We start from the raw sequence: 17,265 nt of genomic DNA, 5'->3' as shown, positions 1-17,265 counted from the left end.
GCCAGGTGCCCAGGGACAATTTTTCCCTACACAAATCAGACTGCCCTGTGGTTGGCCTTTGTAAAGATGGCAGGGTCCCAGGGATGCCTCTCAGACTGCTGGAGGATGTGAAGGGGGCCCAGGAGTCCGCAGGACTCCACTGTCCACTCAGCAATGACTTTTGAGAGCTGCCATGTGCCAGGTCCTGCAGACATGGAGAATCCAGCTTTTTGACAAATTCCCATCCCTCACAGGTAGAAGGAGCCGATGTCTTGAAATGCCTGCAAGTCCCTGAAAGGTCTGGCCCTTGCTCTTTCCCTGGCCCGCCTGGCTACAGCCACTCCCAGCCGGCTTCCGGTATCTGTATCCAACAGGGACCCCCCCACACACACACCCTTCTCCAGCTTTTTCGTCTTCCTTCCTTCTTTGCCTTTCAGATCCGCCCCCCTCTGCTGTATTCCCATGTGCCCCTCCTGGTGAACTTGCCACCATGGCCGTGGGCTTCGGTTGGCACAATAATATGATCGAAGTCTCCAGCTCCAACCCAGCTGCAAGGGCTCACCTTATCTCCCCAGACAGTGGTGAGCAAAACAGACCCTGCCCTGCCCAGGACTGGGCACCTCTTCCTGGAGTGTCCATTGTGCTGAACAGTTTTGAAGAGGAAATATTTGGAAACAAATAACAGATCACTTCTAGAGTAGAATTCAGCGTGCTTGTTCAAGATGTCAAGCTGTGCCCACACACTTTGGGGAGGTTATGAACTCAGCATCCTCTGTGCTCTTGGGGGGGGGTCTCAGTAGAAGAGTAGGTTGGGGTTGGAGGAGAGATGGCCCAGTTTGCCAGCAATTTCAGCCATGGAGCCAAAATTTAAGAGTCTGTGAGGGGGGAAACCTGGAAAGACTGTATCTGGTCCGGCCAGAGTTCAAACCCCAGTGCTGGAATTTGACTCTTGTGACATGGGGCGGTGTATTTGATCGCTGAAAGATTCAGGTTTCCATCTGTATAATGGGTGCATGGATGCATGCTCCTCAGATTTGCCGTGGGAGAGAGGGAGGGTACGTGGAGGACTCAGCTCAGTGCCTGGTACAGAACGAGCGCTCTGGCCATTGTGCTAGTCACTGGCTAGTGATGCTCTTTTCAATTAAAGGCTGTTGTTGGTGACCAGGGTGAAACATTTTCTGGAACAAAGACAGGCAACTGAAGACTGCACCTCCAGTTTGCAGAATGATGGCCACACAGAAGTGGCTTGTAGCTTCCCACCTTTTTTGTGCTTGACCTTCCTGTCGTGTCCAGTCTGGACTGGTCCTGGCTGGAACCCCTCCACCCCCGTCCCCTGTATACCACGGGTTCCTCGCCCTCTCCTCAATATGAGGCCATCACCGCAGGACATAATGACCTGTTTGCCAGACCTGGAGTTTCTTACTCATCTGCTAAATGTTTGCTGAATGAAGAAACGGAATGGAATAAATTGTGTTAGTGGGAGTGACCGTGGCGGGGTTGGGGGTGGGGGGCGTGTTTTTCTCCTACAAACCGTTCAAGTAGCTTTTCCCTTTTCCCCCCTTCAGGTGTCTAGCAATCCAGTAGGCTTAAAGTAGGCCACAAGGGGAAGAGGGGGGAACTGTAAGGGAAATCCTACAAGCAGATTTTTCCTTATTGGGATTTTGTTCCATATGACCGGCACTTTCTGGTGAAAGGAGTCCTGAGCCAGGAAGACTGGAAACGTGTGCACATTTGAGCTTGAAGGACATCAAAATGTCCTTTAATTCATGTACAGTGCTCACCACAAAAGCTGCCATTTTCCATGTGCAGGAACGGTGTTCGGCACCAGGGCGTTGGACCCCCCCATGCCAGCCCAAGGAGGAGGTTCTGTTAGAGCCCCACTTGGCTGGTGAGGCAGCTGAGGTCCTGAGGAGAGGAGTGATAGGCGTGCAGGCACCGAACAAGCATGTGAGACTCAGACTCGGATGTCCTGTCTCCGAGACCAGTACTCTCCCCCATGCTGGTTAGGATCAGGTGTCTTGTGGGTGATGGTACAGCACTGGGTCTGAGGATAAACAGGGAAAACAGGACCGACTCGCTGAGACTCCCCCCAGCTCTGGGAATAATTCACTGTGCAACCCCATGCAAATTGCTCTACTTCTCTCTGCTCAAGAAGAAGCACCCCACCAGCTGAAGGATAATAATAAATATCATCAGTAATAATAGTAGCTAATGTACCTGCTGACAGGATTCTAAGCATGTTACGTGTGTTGCCTCCCTCGGTCCTACAGGGTGGGCTGGGGCTAATTAGGGGAAGGGGGAGGACAGAACACTGAAGGAAAGGAATTAAGGAGAGTCGTGTGGCTGCCCAGGGCATGGGGGATTCAAGAAGCTTAGGAGTCAGTCAGTGAACCCAGAACACAGGGGGGCAAGGTGAGGCAGGGCGAGATGAGCGGGGGCCAGACTTTGCAGGGCTTTGGAAGCCCTGGGGTAAGGAATGTAGTCTCTATCCTGAGACAAATGAGGCATCCACGAGCTGCACCCCCAACTCCGACCGTCGTACCACCTTTGCACACACTGCCCTTTCTCAAACTCGGACTAGAATTTATCTTCCTCTTTTTTTATACTGTAAGTTTCCTGAAAGTGAGGATTGGGTCTTATTTATTTATGTCTCTCTTGTCCTTAGCACAAAATCGGGTATATACAGGTATCTATAAATGACTGTTAATCAAATGTTTAATATATTCAGGATTTAGTATTAACACATTCAATATTTAATAAGTAGATATCAGTACCTGTAATGCAACTGACATAATGAAGGCATTTCTGCTATAAAATGATATATGCATTCCTGTAAAACCTTGCATTCCAAAAAATTCCAAAATCACAGCACTCTGGGGGACCATTGGGGGACAGCAGAGCCCTCACAACCCACCCAAGTCTGTAACGAAGCACAATCCTAGTGAGGATACAAGTGCAGTTCAAAGGGCATGCTAGGGGCGCCTGGGTGGCTCAGTTGGTTGAGCGACTGCCTTCGGCTCAGGTCATGATCTGGGAGTCCCGGGATCGAGTCCCGCGTCGGGCTCCCTGCTCAGCAGGGAGTCTGCTTCTCCCTCTGACCCTCCCCCCTCTCATATGCTCTCTCTTTCTCTCTCTCTCCCATTCTCTCCCTTTCAAATAAATAAATAAATCTTAAAAAAAAAAACAGTATGTTTAAAAAAAGGGGGGGGCATGCTAAATTGTGTATTAAAAAACTACATCAGTAACCTAGGGCCCCAGTCACTGCCCGGGCTAGATTTTACAAAGGAAGAGGGGGCTTGATGGGAGGGGCTGGGGACGGTTGGAGGCTGGGAAGGCAGAAAGGGAAATTCCAGGTAGAAGAGCAGCTGCAGCCTTTGCCACGGGGTAGCAGAGATAGATGGGCTAGCCCATGGCCTTTGCACAAAGACCCACGAGAACTGAGCAACAGGGGTTGCTAAGACAGAGCACGTGGCCACGCTGAGCCGAGAGGCGGAGTATGGCACAGGTGGGCGTCTGGACAACCAGGAGCCCTCCTGGCTTGCTGCACTCAGCTGTGTCCAGGGGCTCTGCATCCAGTTGCCATCACGTGGAGCAAAACATTAATGTGCTGGGAACATTTGCCTATGAGCCTCCCCGACCTCCGGATTTTACTGACGTCATCCCCTACCTTCTGTGAGCTAATCTGCCTTAGGGAAGACAGTGCAGTGGAAGGAACGATCTAACATGTAATATGTGAGTAACTGATAAACCAAGCATGCCAGCTGGCCAGTTTCCATGGAGAAAGGTAACCGTCACACCCCCTGTGTGGGTTGTGGACCATTTTCCTCTTGGCCCATGAGTCTATTCCGTAAACACATTCTGTGAGCAGTGTAGAGCAAAGCCATATGGAGCTGGGCGAAACTAAGTGAGAGCATCATAAACCTGTGACGTGATGGCTCTCCCTGCCAAGAGCAGCTGAGCTGTCAGAGGACCTCAACCCCAACCTGCCCAAAAGCTGTGTGACCTCAGGAAAATCACTTAACCTCTCTGTGCCCCATTTTCCTCAATGGCAAAATAGCACTGGTGACACTCCCCAAGTTCTTTTAAGGAGTGATTAGCTAATGGATAAAAAGCTCTCTCTAAACTCTAAAGGGCTTTACAGAGTATTGGCCTTCCTGCACGTCAGTGCCTGAGATACTAAGGTTCGATGGTCCCCTGGGTACCTCTTCTGCTGGGTGGTTAGTTCTAAGTACAGGGGCCAGAGAGCTAAACTCCCTGGAATCAGCATAAGTTAACCACTGGGATTAATGTAGAAGCTTGACTTCTGCAGGAAGGAGGCCCAGCACCTTTAACTGGAAAATTTTTGTGGGCCCTCACAAAAGTGGGGAGGAGGGGAGCCAGCCTGCCGTGTGCAACACCTCCCTCCCTGAGTGCTCTCCAGGACACCAGGGCCCCCCCCTGCTGTGGAGCCTGAGGTCATCCACCCACCCCTGGCCACTGCCCTTCCTTAGCCCTCCCACCAAGCCGGGCCTGCCGACCCCTTCTGCTCCACCAAGATCACGCCGTGGAAAGGAACACTGGGCTTGGATCGGCTCTACCACTTACTGGCGGTAAGACCATCTTAGCCAAATTGTGGCTTCTTGAGACTTCCTTCCTTCCTTCCATGGTTACGGATGAATATTACTCCTCCTTCCAAGACTGCAAAGGAGAACTCTGCAGACTTTAGTCAGCCCAGGAATCACCCGCGAAGCTTGTTAGGAAGCAGGTTCTGACTCTGTAGGGTCGGGGGGCGCCTGAGACACTGTTCTTCCAGCAAGCTCCCAGGTGATGCGAGCCTCTCTTTGAAGAACAAGAATACAGAGCAGGTGTATACAGTGCCCGGTGCGTGGTAACACGTCCACAGAAACTATTGCGGTGAACATTCTTCTCCCCCCCACCCCCACCCCCCGCCAGTCAAAAGGTTCTTCTTTGCCAACAGGCAGAGATGAATAGAGAACCCTCTGCTCACCTCAGAATTCTTAGGGAAACAAGAGAAAACAAGTTTCGCTTTGGAGGCAGGCTGGGTGTGGGGAGTGAGGAGCATGGCCCGCATGGCTCATCAGCACGCTGCTCCACGCTCCCACGTGCACTGCAGGTGGGACTCTGCCGGCTGCAGAAACCTCTAGAGCTCAGGCCTCAACTTGCCATGCTGGGAACGCAGCCTCTGAGCCGGGCACACGCCTTATTCCTCCGGCTACAGCTCTCCTGAGGAATTTTCAAAGCACACACAGGGTTCGCTTGGCAGGAGTCTCCCAGGATATAAATACGCATTTGGGGCTTTTGTTTGAAGGACTGCAGTATCTTTTTGACTTGAGGCCTGCGCATAGGGCTTCTCCCCTCACCTTCATCAAAATGGAACCGCACACAGCCAGCCGCTGCTAGGAGCCGACTCCAAAGACTCAAGGAGAGCCGGAGTGAGGTGCAGGAGACACCTCCCCACCCCGCCCCATCTGATCCTGCTTTTGGTTTCCCTCTCCTGAAGGGCCTGCTTCTCCACGAGCTGCTGACTCACCCAGGGTGAGGGTCTTTCCCCCTCCCCGCACCCTTCTCAGCATCACCACAAAGCCCAGAGGTTTTGAGGTCGGTTTAATGAGCAGCTTCGTCCTCCCCAGTCCTTCCCAGTCCTTCCCATTTCCCTTTCCTTTCCCATCCGGTGTCTCCGTCCCAGTCCCCCGGTGTCTCCAGGCTGCCTGGAAAAAGAGTTGGATACCCCGTTGCTCTGCCCTGCTTTTAATATTGAGTTTCTCTTCTTTGTAGGTCTCGACACCCTGACTGCTCTTGGAGTCAACGTGTACCAAGATTCCCAGGATGTAAGCAATCCGGGGCTGGTGAGTGACAACGTGCTGGGCAGAGGCTGGGCCTCCGTTGGATTTCAAGGAAGGAAAGGGGATGCGTAGGGGGGCAGGGGGGCCAGATCTGGAGCCTGTCCAGGGGGCAGCTGGCTTTCATAGCTCCGACTCTGTTTCCCTGCAGATGCACCTAGAAGTGGCACGGTGCAGAGAATCCAGGGGTGAGTCCCCTGGCTTTCACTGGGGCCCTGCCAGTCCCTCCCTAGAAGCAAACCGAGTCTGTAGAGCCTGGGTTTCCGTTCTCTGCTCAGATGACAGTAGCTCGGATGCACCATCCAGAGGGCCTGTGCTTGGAACTGTGTCCAGGGAACCTCTAACCAGGGTTAGGGAGATATTCTTAGAACAGAGAGGGAACTACCTGGTTCACAGGTTTGTAACCCGTAGCCCTGAGGGGACCTGACCAATGAGAGGTAAGAAAGCCACCTTTGCACAAAGGGCTGTCATTGGAGAATGGGCAGCTAGTGACTCAGCCTAAGGACGAATTCCTAACAAAAGAGGTATGCGGAGGTGAAACAGGCATCTGCTAGAAGTAGTGAGTTCCCTGTCACTGGAAGAATGCAAGTGCAGGTTGCAGAAGCGTCGATGTCGAAGGAAGGAGCAGTTTTGACTAGGGCCGTGTCTTACAGACTCTGTTCCTGTGATGACCCGGAACCCCCGGGGGTAGTAGGGTGAGGGGTGGGGGGCTTGTGAGCGCGCGCACTCTCTCAGCACCGCCTGTTTGATGGGGTTCTGCTGTAAAACTTTGGAAGTTGCTCGATGAGATGACCCTCGGGTCTTCCTAAGACCTGTTGTCCACCGGCCTCTGCTGAACCCGAACGGAGGTAGTCAGACAGCCACACATACCACAACACCTTACGTACGTGATAGGGTGGGCAACTCTCAAGCGTGGTGGCGGTTTTGAGTAGAAGCTCCAGGGAGCCCTGACCCCTGCCAAGACCACCAAAAGATTAACCAGCTAGTCCTACCATCCAGAGCTTTGATCAGGCCACAGACCAGAAAAAAAGAGTATGGGGGATGCTGTGGCAGGATTCCGCCAGCCCCCCAGGCTGTGGGAGGACAGTGAGGGTGGCTTCCTAAGGGGGTCGGGGTGCTTTGGCAAGACCCGTACCACACACTCAAGCTAGCGTGAGAAGAATTGTGCCCCAGACCCAGGTGGGGAATTTGCACAGGAGGGACACCCACTGTGAATGGGAAGGTCTGAGTAATGAGCCCCCAGGCTTCCTTTGTGCTTTGTGACTGGATTGTCCTCCCCTGGGCCTGGGTCAGCTGCAGCTGTAAATATTTATCAAGGGCGCCCCTGAGGGCAGGGTGCCGTGGGAGGCCAGAGATGGGTTTTTTTTCTTTAAGAAACTGACAGCACGGATGAGAATTGAGTTTGACGAGTCCTTGTGCATGGGCTGTCTGTTCCGCTGAGTCCTGAGCGCTGTGGGGGGCTGGAGGGCAGGAGACAAGGGATGGGAGGGGAGGCCTGAACAACGCATTTGAGCCAGGACTTGATGCTTTCTTGGCAAATCTTTAAGCAGGAGTGGGGCTTTGAGGGCATGGGCTGTTTCTTTGATTGACAGGACCTGGCACATAGTAGGTGCTCAGTAAGTGATTGTCAGATGACCGGAAGGGAGAGTGATGGGGAGCCACCCAGGGAGGTGATGTCTAGTTAAGGAGGAGTCCGTCCACCCAGGTTCAAATCCCACCCCTTCCACTAAGCTGTGCGGCCATAGGCAAGTTGCTGACCTTATGTACTTCAGTCTTCTTGGCTGATAGTGGGATTGTGATAACATCTACCACATAGGGTGGCTGGGAGGAGTGAATTAACCCCTGTCCAGCAGCTCGGCCCTGGGCCAGTACATAGTAAGTGCCCAATAAACATTAGCCCTATTCTTCTTCTACATGTGGGACATGACCCTGGATTAAGGTTCAGTGTTGGGACAGCATGAGGCAGGGGACAGAGCTCTGGGCTGGGAGTCAGAAGCCCGGGCTTCACTGGAGGGAGGGGGGACAGGGAAGCGATTGCACCCCCTGCGCCCACTCTCTAGAATGGAGATGCTATGAAAAGCTGGCTCCGTTTCCCCGGCTTTCTCTCTGACGGGGCCATGTAGTCCTGGCACCCGTCCAAAGGCAGGGGCCACTCAGCCGTTTATTACTTGCCGGGGGCCCTCCCGGAAAGTGGTTTGGCTTCTCAGGACCCCCTGTCCCCCAGTGAAGTGAAAACCAGGGCAAGCCTCCTCCTCTTGCAGAAATGATCTTAACAACTCGAAAAGCAGTGTACGGAAGAAAGATTCTGTTGATGCAGATGGAACATCATTTAAGACTTGAGTTTGGGTGGCATGATCTCAAGCCTCACAGCCAATGCCCCCTTCCCCCTTCCCTACCCGGTGAGGTCTGGCTGCCTCTTCAGCTGGGAGACCGATTCTCAGAACGATGCTTCGCTTTGTAAAAGGCACCAGTCAACACCAGGACTCGTAGCAGGGTTCAAATAAAAATTGCACTTGCCTGAACTGGGTATAGCTAGCATCTGCCGAAGTCCAAGCGTCACACTCCACAAATGCCTATATTTGCCCCACAGGCAGACCTAGAAGAATCTAGACTGCATTGCCAAGGAGGGCCCCCGGGGGATGGTTTGGGTACCCACCAATAAGAGACACCTAGGCAGCTTGGATTGCCAGAAAAGCAGGAGACTACAGTAGGCAGGCAGGCTAAGTGGGGACATATGCCGGCCCAGTCAAGCAGCCACCTCTGAAACCCTGTCCGGGGCGGGGTACCTTCGCCCAGGGTGCTCTCCGGGCTGTTGGGGTATGGGCCAAGTGCCACAGGCAGAGCAAGCCCTGCGTCTCCAACATGGGTCAAGGAGTGCCCACCGCACGTGTGTGCATCACACAGGTGTGGGGAGCCCGGGACCCAAAGGAGACCAAGTGTGCGGAGAGGCAGGGTGATGGTGTTCTAGGCAGGGTAGCCTAGGGATCAGGGAACAGAACTCAAAACAGGATGTCAGGCAGTAAGCAACAGAGAAGGCTGCAGTCAGCCTACAAGTAGTCAGGGACCTAAGTAAAGAATAAAATCGCCAGGCTCCTCTTATGGAGACCCAAGCATGCACCCAAGTGCCTTAATGAGCGAGAATGACCCCTCCACCAGGGGCGCTTGCGGGCACAAAGTATGCTCGCAGAAGGTGCTAGGACACATGCGTCAAATGACCGAAAGTAAGTATGGGCGAGGTCCCCCAGGCTCCACACTAAAGGGGAAAACCCCCATCCCTCCCATGGATATTCAGCCCCTCTCTTTAACCTCCCTATAAGTAGGTGAGACCCAAGCCTCCTGGGGCCGCTCCCTCTCCAAGCCTGCAGGCACTCCCTTCTTCAGTGTGTACTTTCCCTTTCAATAAACTCCTTGCTGTTGCTTTTACCTTTAAAAACAATCGCATTTGCCTGAGACATTTGTCAGGCATTAGTAGTAGACCTGGACTATAGAATGAGCTTGCTCAGGGGCCTGCCTTTCACCTCCCCTGCCCATCACACTGCGACCCTAGCTGGATAGTAGGACTGTAGTGTGAGCCAAAGTCATCTAGGGCACAGGCACTGCCCCTGTGCCTACGGGATCTTCAAAAATGTCTAACGTTTTGCCAAGTGACCCCCACTTCACTTCTCCCTTTAGCGGGAAGGAGCCGGGGATGACGGGCTTTCCTGAGCAGCTTCAAAGGGGAGGCATTCAGAGGAAAGAAGCCCCAGTCCCTGGCTCTGTCATGCCTGCAGCTTCTCTCAGCTTCTGTGCCACCTCTGTTTAGATGAGGTACCTGGGCTAGGGCAGGGATGGTAAGTAGATTTCATCTTCTGGACTCCGATCAATTGCTCATGGCTGCCGGGGCAGGGCACTGAGAAGGATTCTGAGGAATATCCAAGAAATTGTGTGCTGCAATGGATTAGTCATGTCTGCTGAGGAAGCAAGAAAGAGGACTTGTAGTGTCTGGGCCAGTTTTTGGCATCCCTGCACATAGCAATTTCTAAAACCACTCACTCCCTTGCCCCATACTTCGGGCTCTTCTATTAGCAGCCTTGTTTTGCATCAGAGAGGCAAAGCATGGCCCAATTTCATGAATCTGGACCATGTTGGAACCAACCCGAGTAAGTGAGAAGTCTTCATCTTTGGGTGTCTCCTGCATACAGGAGCTTTGTTACCTTTCAGTGAATGGAATCAAATGAACTAGCAACTAGGTACCTGGAGCCAGTGCAGGGGACCACAGTGATCTGTGCTTAGCAAGTCTGACCACGCGGCTGAGTGTGCCTGACCTGTTCTCCTAGGGCGCTTACTCTGTGCGCTGACGATGGATACGACCGAAACTCCAATGAAAGCAGGGTGTTTTTGAGGTAGAAAATCATTCAATGGGCAGCTTGGCTTCTATTTCAAATTGCCAGAGAATTTGAATTAGACTTGGCTGCACTCTCTGGGAATAAGCTGCTTTTTGCAGAATTCTATGCACAAGATGAGACAAAACAGTCTAGAACTAGATTTTCTCTGAGTTTCCTGATCTGTAAAATGGGGAAATAATACACCCCAGAGGGCCATCCGGGAGAGTAAGTGAGATAAAATGCGGAAGAGACCTTGCCGGCGATCTTGCTCACAAAAAGATGGTCAAAAAACTGCTATTTCTTCTCCCCCGTACCACCTCCTATCTATAGTCCCCCTGAAAGCATAGCTTTCTTCTTACAATATGTTCGAGAAAATGCTGTTACAGATAGATTTTTTTAAAATAGCATCATACTTCTCAAATGACTCCTGTTAGTTTTTTTCAGATGCTTTTCCATTTTATTCTCAATGATTTTTCAATGGGAAAGGTCCACTTAAACCTTCAACTTGAGTTACTCTTGGTCCTCTGGGTGGAGTAGCGGATGCTCCCAAGGTCCCGACAGGCATGTGCGTGAAGGCTTTGGTCGCAGGTCTCTCCAGAGGATGCTGAACCACACAGTGACCAGACCGTGTCCACATCTTCCCTTGAACTCAGCAAATGTCAACACCCAAATGCCACGCCCCCTGTAGGTAGAGTCAGGACAGTGAAGGTGGTCAAATGTCAAGTTGATACCAAGTGAATTTGAGTGTGGGCATGCCAAAGGAGGGGATCTACTTGTTAAAAATGGGCAAGAAATTTGAAATGGAGCTCCAGTTTCAGCCTTAGCCCCTGAGAATTCTTCAGGAGGGAGTTGAGGTTCTCACTTAAAAAAAAGAAAAATCAAGACCAATTAAATCTATGTAAGGCAGGAAGAGGAGCCCACATGGCTGGAGGAGCAAGACCCTTGGTCACAGAAGCCAAGGGGTGGGGGAGCAGGCCTGGGAATCCCAAGAGAGTTTGTAGGACCCCTGGGTTGGTGGCTGAGAGGAGAGGTTCTAAGGGGGCAACTGGCCTCCTGGAGCATCTGCCCCATCTTGTCTGCCCTGGGCCTGGACAACCTCATGCTTCTCTCTTGTCCTTTCTCCTGAGGCCTGGAGCAGAATGGCTCTGTAGCCCAAGCCCTGCTCCCCTGCCTGAGGAGCCTCCTTTGCCCCACCCCAGGAGAAGGCCTGGCCAGCAGTCAGCCCGGGGCCCCATGGGCAGGGAAAGAGGAATGGGTCCCTCACCTTCCCTCTCCTTCTAACCCCCTGTACCGCCACTCCCTGTGTCAGGACCCTGCTGTGGGTCCCTCCCCGCATCCTTGTCCAGCCTCATCTCGTGGCTCTTGAGGATGGGGCTGAGAGTGCTGTGGGGACATGGTTGGGGCAGGGGGGGTGGGGGGGGCTTGAGGTCAGAGGGCATGGCCAGCATAGGCTCACCTGAGGAGCTGTCACCTGGAGGCCCTGGGCAGGCAGGGGTGTCAACCTCAGCACGTCCGGCAGCCTCCTCTGAGGCCCTTGTCCCCCCTCTGGATTCCCATGGACCTTGCGGTCCCAGCACCCAGTGTGAGGCACTACTGCAGGGTCATTAAGACCATGCACTCGGGAGCCGGACTGGCTTGGTTCGAATCCCAGCTCCACCCTTGCTAGCCCCTGATCTTGACCAAGTTATTTAACTTCTCTGTACGTCAGTTTCTTCATCTGTAAAATGGGCCGCCTCACAGGGTAGTTATGACTACTGAGTTTATGGAATGTGCTTAGAACGGGGACTGGCACAGTTAGTAAATCAAAATCAGTAAGTAAATCAGTGCAGAAATCAATGTGTCCTGTGATCCCCGGATTGACACGAGACTGTGAGCTTCCCACCCCCAGAACCAAAGTCCTTCCTTCTGCTTGTGGTTTTCCTGGGAGGCTCTCAACTACAACCCGAGGGAGGGGAAGAACTTCTGCAGATAGGGAGGCAGGGAAGCATGCGCAGAGGGGAGGAGGGAGAGGAAGTCTGGGGCGTTTGGAGGATGCCCGAAGCCCCCTGTTGCCGGAGCAGGTGGAGCCTGATCGGCGAGCCCGTGGTAGCTGAGATGGGCCAGCGCGGATGAGTCAAAGCCCGGAGATCCTCAGACGCCATGCTCAGGATTGGACTACCTGCAGGAAGCAACGAGCAGCTTTCAGAAGTTCGAAACCAAGCAGCTGATGCGATGCAGTCTCTGCTTTAGAAACGTAACAGGGTCATAGTGCAGAGGGTGGACCACAGGTAAGACAGACCAAAGGCAGGACAGACGCACGGACGGACGGTTGCAGTCAGGAGGCAGCGGCAGAGAGCTGGCTCTGCGGAGAAGGCGTGGCCCTGTAGAGGGACAGTCACAGCAGGGGCGGAGCGAGGGGGGTTGCCCCCCAGGGTACCAATTCAGAAAAAACATTGACTGGCCTTGAACACAGAAAGTGGGGACAGGGGAGTCAAGAGGGAGCCCTAGGCTCCTGGCTTAGGAATCTGAGAGTGATCCTGCTGAGCATGGTAGTGAACAGAGAGGGAGAACGCGCCAGGTGGTACAGAAGGCCCTGGGAACATAGTATTTGACTCACTTGTGGGACGCCCAGGGACTGGGAGGCAGTGGAGAGCAGTGGTGACCCAGGTGGTCTCCGGAGTCCAAATGGCAGGAATCCAAATCCTGACTCAGCCACTTACTAGCTGTGTGACCCTAGAGGGGTCATTTCCTTGTCCAGAGCCTCAGTGTCTTCATCTGTATAATGGGGATTACGCAGTTATTAGCTGCCTGAGAGGCCGTACGGGTCAGTACACTAGCGTTGGGAGCTATGCCTGGCACAGAGGGAGTGCTCAATAAGAGCAAGCTTGCATTACATTAGCAGTGGTCTTGCTATTAATTTCCGTGTCATCATCCTAGTGGAAATGTCCAACACGGGCATAAGCAATTTCAGGCCGGGATGGACTAATTCAGGAGTCATCCATATATAGGTTGGTGGTTGTCACCCTGATGGGGGTAGTCCTGGGGGAGGAAGAGAGGACCGTCAGCTGGGTTCTTTTCAAATTGTGTCACCCTCCCCAACGCTGGCATAGCCCCCACCCCACCCTCACTGTCCTGTGAAAAATCAATATGGGCAGCAGTCCCCATCACCAAAGGGCGTGTGCCACATCCCTCCAGCCTACTGGGGAGGAATGAAGATGGACAGACAGCTGCTGGAGGAGCAAGGCAAGGCCATGGGGTGATTGCATTCTCTCCTCGGGACAGCTCAGAGCAGAGGACAGAACCCGGGGACGCTATCGGCATTTAAGAGGCAAGACCAGAAGAAACCACTCATTCAGGAAACCAGGCTGCCACTGTCCCAGGTGCCACTGACCTGAAATGCGCTCGGCCCTGCTAGACTAGACATGAAGACCCCATTAAGGGTGTGTGGTTTTCCACAGGTCCAGGTGCGAGGTCAAACCACTTGCACCCATTCAGTAGGGTGTGAGGGGTTTTTTGCTCCTTCCTCCAGCTCTTCTTGCTCCTACTCGAGGAGTAGGCTCAGGGTATCTGAGCTGAACAGGAGAGATGGCATCCCACCTTCCCCTGCTGTCCGTCTGACACCTTGCCCTATGGCCCTGCCCTAAACCCCGTTCCATGTTCTTTCAGGGCCCAAAGATTATTGGCTGAGGAAATGATAACAGTTGAAACTAGTAGGTAACAGTACTTAAGTAGATATTTGATTATATTAGTCAGACTTTTGGTTACAAGCTGGAGATCTGATTCAAATTGACGGAAGTCTAAAACAAAAAAGCAGTTCATGTAATTGAAAAGTCTGAGCTGGTCTGGCTTTGAGCCCAGCTGGATCTAAACGATGTCGGCAGGCTTCACTTCTCTCCATCTCGAGACTCCGATTTCTTCTGTGTGGGCTTCGCTCGGGCAAGTTTCCCCCGAAGATCCAGCAGCTTCTCTCGGCAATCCCCACAGGAAGAGGGCTTTGCTTTGGCGGCCGTCGCAGCAAATGTCCTGGAGCGGAGGGGCTCGGGTCACGTGTGCAGGCCTGAGGCTGGATGGTTGAGCAGCATCAGTGAGCGTACAGAGGAGGCCTGGTCTTACCCTCCAGCCTGTCCAGGATGCTGTCTGCTTCAGGTGGCTCCACACTGAGGAGGCTTCTCCTTTCTATGGCAAACAGTGTATCCGTTCCGTCTTTCCTTTTGCGGTGGTGACAGACTACTTAGTGCCTGCAGCCACACAAGCTTACAGTCCTGGAGGTCAGAAGTCTGAAATAGGCCTCGCTGAGCTAAAATCAGGGTGTCAACAAGATGCATGCCTTTCAGAAGGCTCTAGGGGAGAATTCCACGGCTTGCCTTTTCCAGCTTCTCGAAGCTTCCCTAATTCTTCAGTTCATGGCCTCTTCCATTTTCAAAGCCAGCAATGGCCAGTTGAGTTTCCCTGCTGCTGCATCACTCCGAAGCTGATTCTTCTGCCTGTCTTTTCAACCTCTAAGACTCTTGTGATTCATTGTGCCTACCCAGATAATCCAGATACTCTCTTTATTTTAAGGTCAGCTGATTAGCAACCTTAATTCCTCTTTGCCATTTAAAGTAGCAACATTCACAGATTTGGGGGATTAGGGTCTGAGCATCACTGGGGGCTGGTTTTCTGCCTGCTACCATCATTGTCACGGCTGTTGCGATGTCTAGCCAGCACTTGGCACGTCCAAGGCCATTTGCTAACCTCATAACCACCTAGAGGGAGGGTACAGCCAATATCCCCTCTTTTACCGTCAAGGATACTGAAGACCAAAAAGTTCATCATTTCCGAGGTCACCGACTCCGTAACAGTAGAGCTGGGACTGGATCATGGATCGGCCAGACCCCAGAGTCTGGCTCTTTACCAGATCCACTGGTGGAAGCTGTCCGGAGTCTCAGAATAACAGAGCGTAGAGATTGTTTCCGATGTAGTGGAGGTAGATGGATGGGGTGGTGGCAAAGTCGTCTGGCCCCAGACCCCTGGGTTTATGTGCCGGCTCTGTCCTTTACTAGTAATGTGACCTTGGCCGGGTCACCCTACTTGTCTCTGCCTCCCTTCGTAAATTAGAACGAGCATTGCAGGACTGCAAGGAATCACCAGGGCTGGTTTTATTTTGATTTTTAAAGTCAAACAAATTCCTGGGCCCAAGTTTTTCTTTTTTTATGTGTAGCTTCAACCCGCTCTTAGTGGGAGAAGAAGCCATGTATGCGTCGCCTTTCACTTTGCTTTCCCTTTTTTCCTGTTTCCTCATAAGACAGCATGGCAAGGATCAGCCAACTATGCCTATCTCTGAGCAGCCTGTGAGCTAAGAATGGTTTTTATATTTTTAAAGGATTTTAAATATATATATATGTATATATATACATATATATATACACGCAACAGAGACTGCATGTGACCCACCAAGCCTAAAATATTGACTATCAGGCCCTTTCCAGAAAAAGTTTGCCGACCTCGGAAAGAACATGGCATGACAGTAGAGTGGACCAGACCTGGGTGTGGATCCTGCACTGGATGGTCAGGGCCCGATTAGACCTTTAGACCATGAAATCACCGTGGGCCTCTCTTGGGGCTGTTCTTACTGGAGGTAGCAGTGAGGGGGTGATAGTCGGTATGTGATCAGGCACGTACTCTGGCCGAGCGCTGTGGTAAGAGCGTCGTCTGTAATCCCCTCACCGGCTCTCCGAGTGCGCATGGTCATGACCCCTCTGATACGTGGGGAAACGAGCTGCTTGGGAGAGCAGGCCACTCCCTCATGAGTGACACGGTGGGAGGAGGTGGAGCTGGGATTTGAACCCAAGCATCTGCTCTGCCTTCTTGTCGTTGCCATTAGTCCGCCTTTCAGGCAAGGAAACCATTGGCTGTGACTGCCCCCAGGTACTTCCTTGACCTCTCTGACTTTCCCTGACTCTCTGGCAGAAGTCCTCCCCACTGTAAAATGGGAGAGTGGGCAGAAGCAGCTCTAATGAGAACATGTAAAACTTTGGTTCCGGCATTCATCCATCTATCCATCTGTCCATCCATCCATCCATCCATCCATCCAGCAAACAGCACAGCACCAGGAACTGGTGAAGGAACACGTCTTCAACAATGACAATGGGGGGCAAACCCCAAGTCCCTGGGTCTTCTACATTCATCGTTACAGGGAGGCACACAGGGAAACTCATTAAATTGCACCACGCACTTGATTAATATGCTATAAATCGGGCAGTACCCCTCCCCCACCCAGTTACCATGACAACATTAGTTTAACAAACAGCTCCTTAATACTTGACAAAAATGATGCTCCTGACAGGCAAGCAGAAGAGCAACCGCATTACAAGGGGCTTCGAGGGGTCTCCGAGGACATTTTTGTACGAAGCCATCGGTTTCCCCTGATCCCCGTATGCATGCCATCCGCCGCCAGAAAATACAAGTGTTCTGGGGGCTGGGAGCCAACGTGATGCCAGGCCCCCATTCCACGCAGCAACTGAGAGTCGTCACTTCTTTAATGCAGAATGTCACAACGGCTCCGTGAGGACGGGTAGCGTGATAGCATTATTAAACGCTTCTTTGTACACCAATCTACTAATTTCACCCCTGCTCGCCTGAGGCTGCTGAAAGCCTTGTTTGCTTCCTGTGTCTTGAATCCAGCTGGATTGTGAGACAGCGTGTGGAGAGCCCAGAGCCACTGTGAGAAGGAGCTCGTTTCCTCTTCAAGGCACCATCTGGTCCCACCCGGCCGATTCAGTAAGGAGCAGGTGCAGGGATCAGGAGACCCAGTCTTCTGCCCTCAAGGGGGCCATCGCCGAAAGGGAAAGGACCAGGGGGACACAGAACACTCTGTGGCATCCTCCCCTAATATGATGGTCTGACATGTGCTAAGCACTGAGAAGGCACAAATTAATTACACATTCCAGCCACCCCCCCCCCACCATGGGAAGGATGAGTGAAGAGTTATAATAAAGTAGGGAGAGTGGAGAGGGCTATCATGGTGATCTGTTAGCTGTGTGCTCTTAGGTAGGTTACTTAACTTCTCTGTACCTCTGTTTTTTTTTTTTTTTTTCATCCAGAAACTGGAGATAACACTACCT

The 17,265-nt window shown here is 52.4% G+C and overlaps 1 protein-coding gene across 4 annotated transcripts in view; it reads left to right on the top strand.

Moving 5' to 3' along the window:
* Window positions 1-17,265, top strand: part of ZHX2 (zinc fingers and homeoboxes 2) — a 153,887-nt gene that overhangs the window by 64,042 nt on the left and 72,580 nt on the right. For 2 of the 4 annotated variants that reach the window (XM_028105626.2, XM_028105627.2), the window contains one exon: window positions 5,755-5,825. The gene's annotated coding sequence lies outside the window, so the exon portion shown is untranslated. Of the gene's footprint in view, window positions 1-4,479; window positions 4,569-5,754; window positions 5,826-17,265 lie in introns of those variants that run through there. The other 2 variants (XM_028105628.2, XM_028105629.2) reach the window with 2 other exon arrangements.

The sequence above is a fragment of the Eumetopias jubatus genome, unplaced genomic scaffold (assembly GCF_037043125.1).
Source record: "Eumetopias jubatus isolate StellerSeaLion01/CBP00866 unplaced genomic scaffold, mEumJub1_p1.0 scaffold_4, whole genome shotgun sequence".
In the NCBI taxonomy this organism is placed as follows: Eukaryota; Metazoa; Chordata; class Mammalia; order Carnivora; family Otariidae; genus Eumetopias; species Eumetopias jubatus.
The sequence above is the reverse complement of the archived record's forward strand: the minus strand, read 5'-3'. Positions and strand labels throughout refer to the sequence as shown.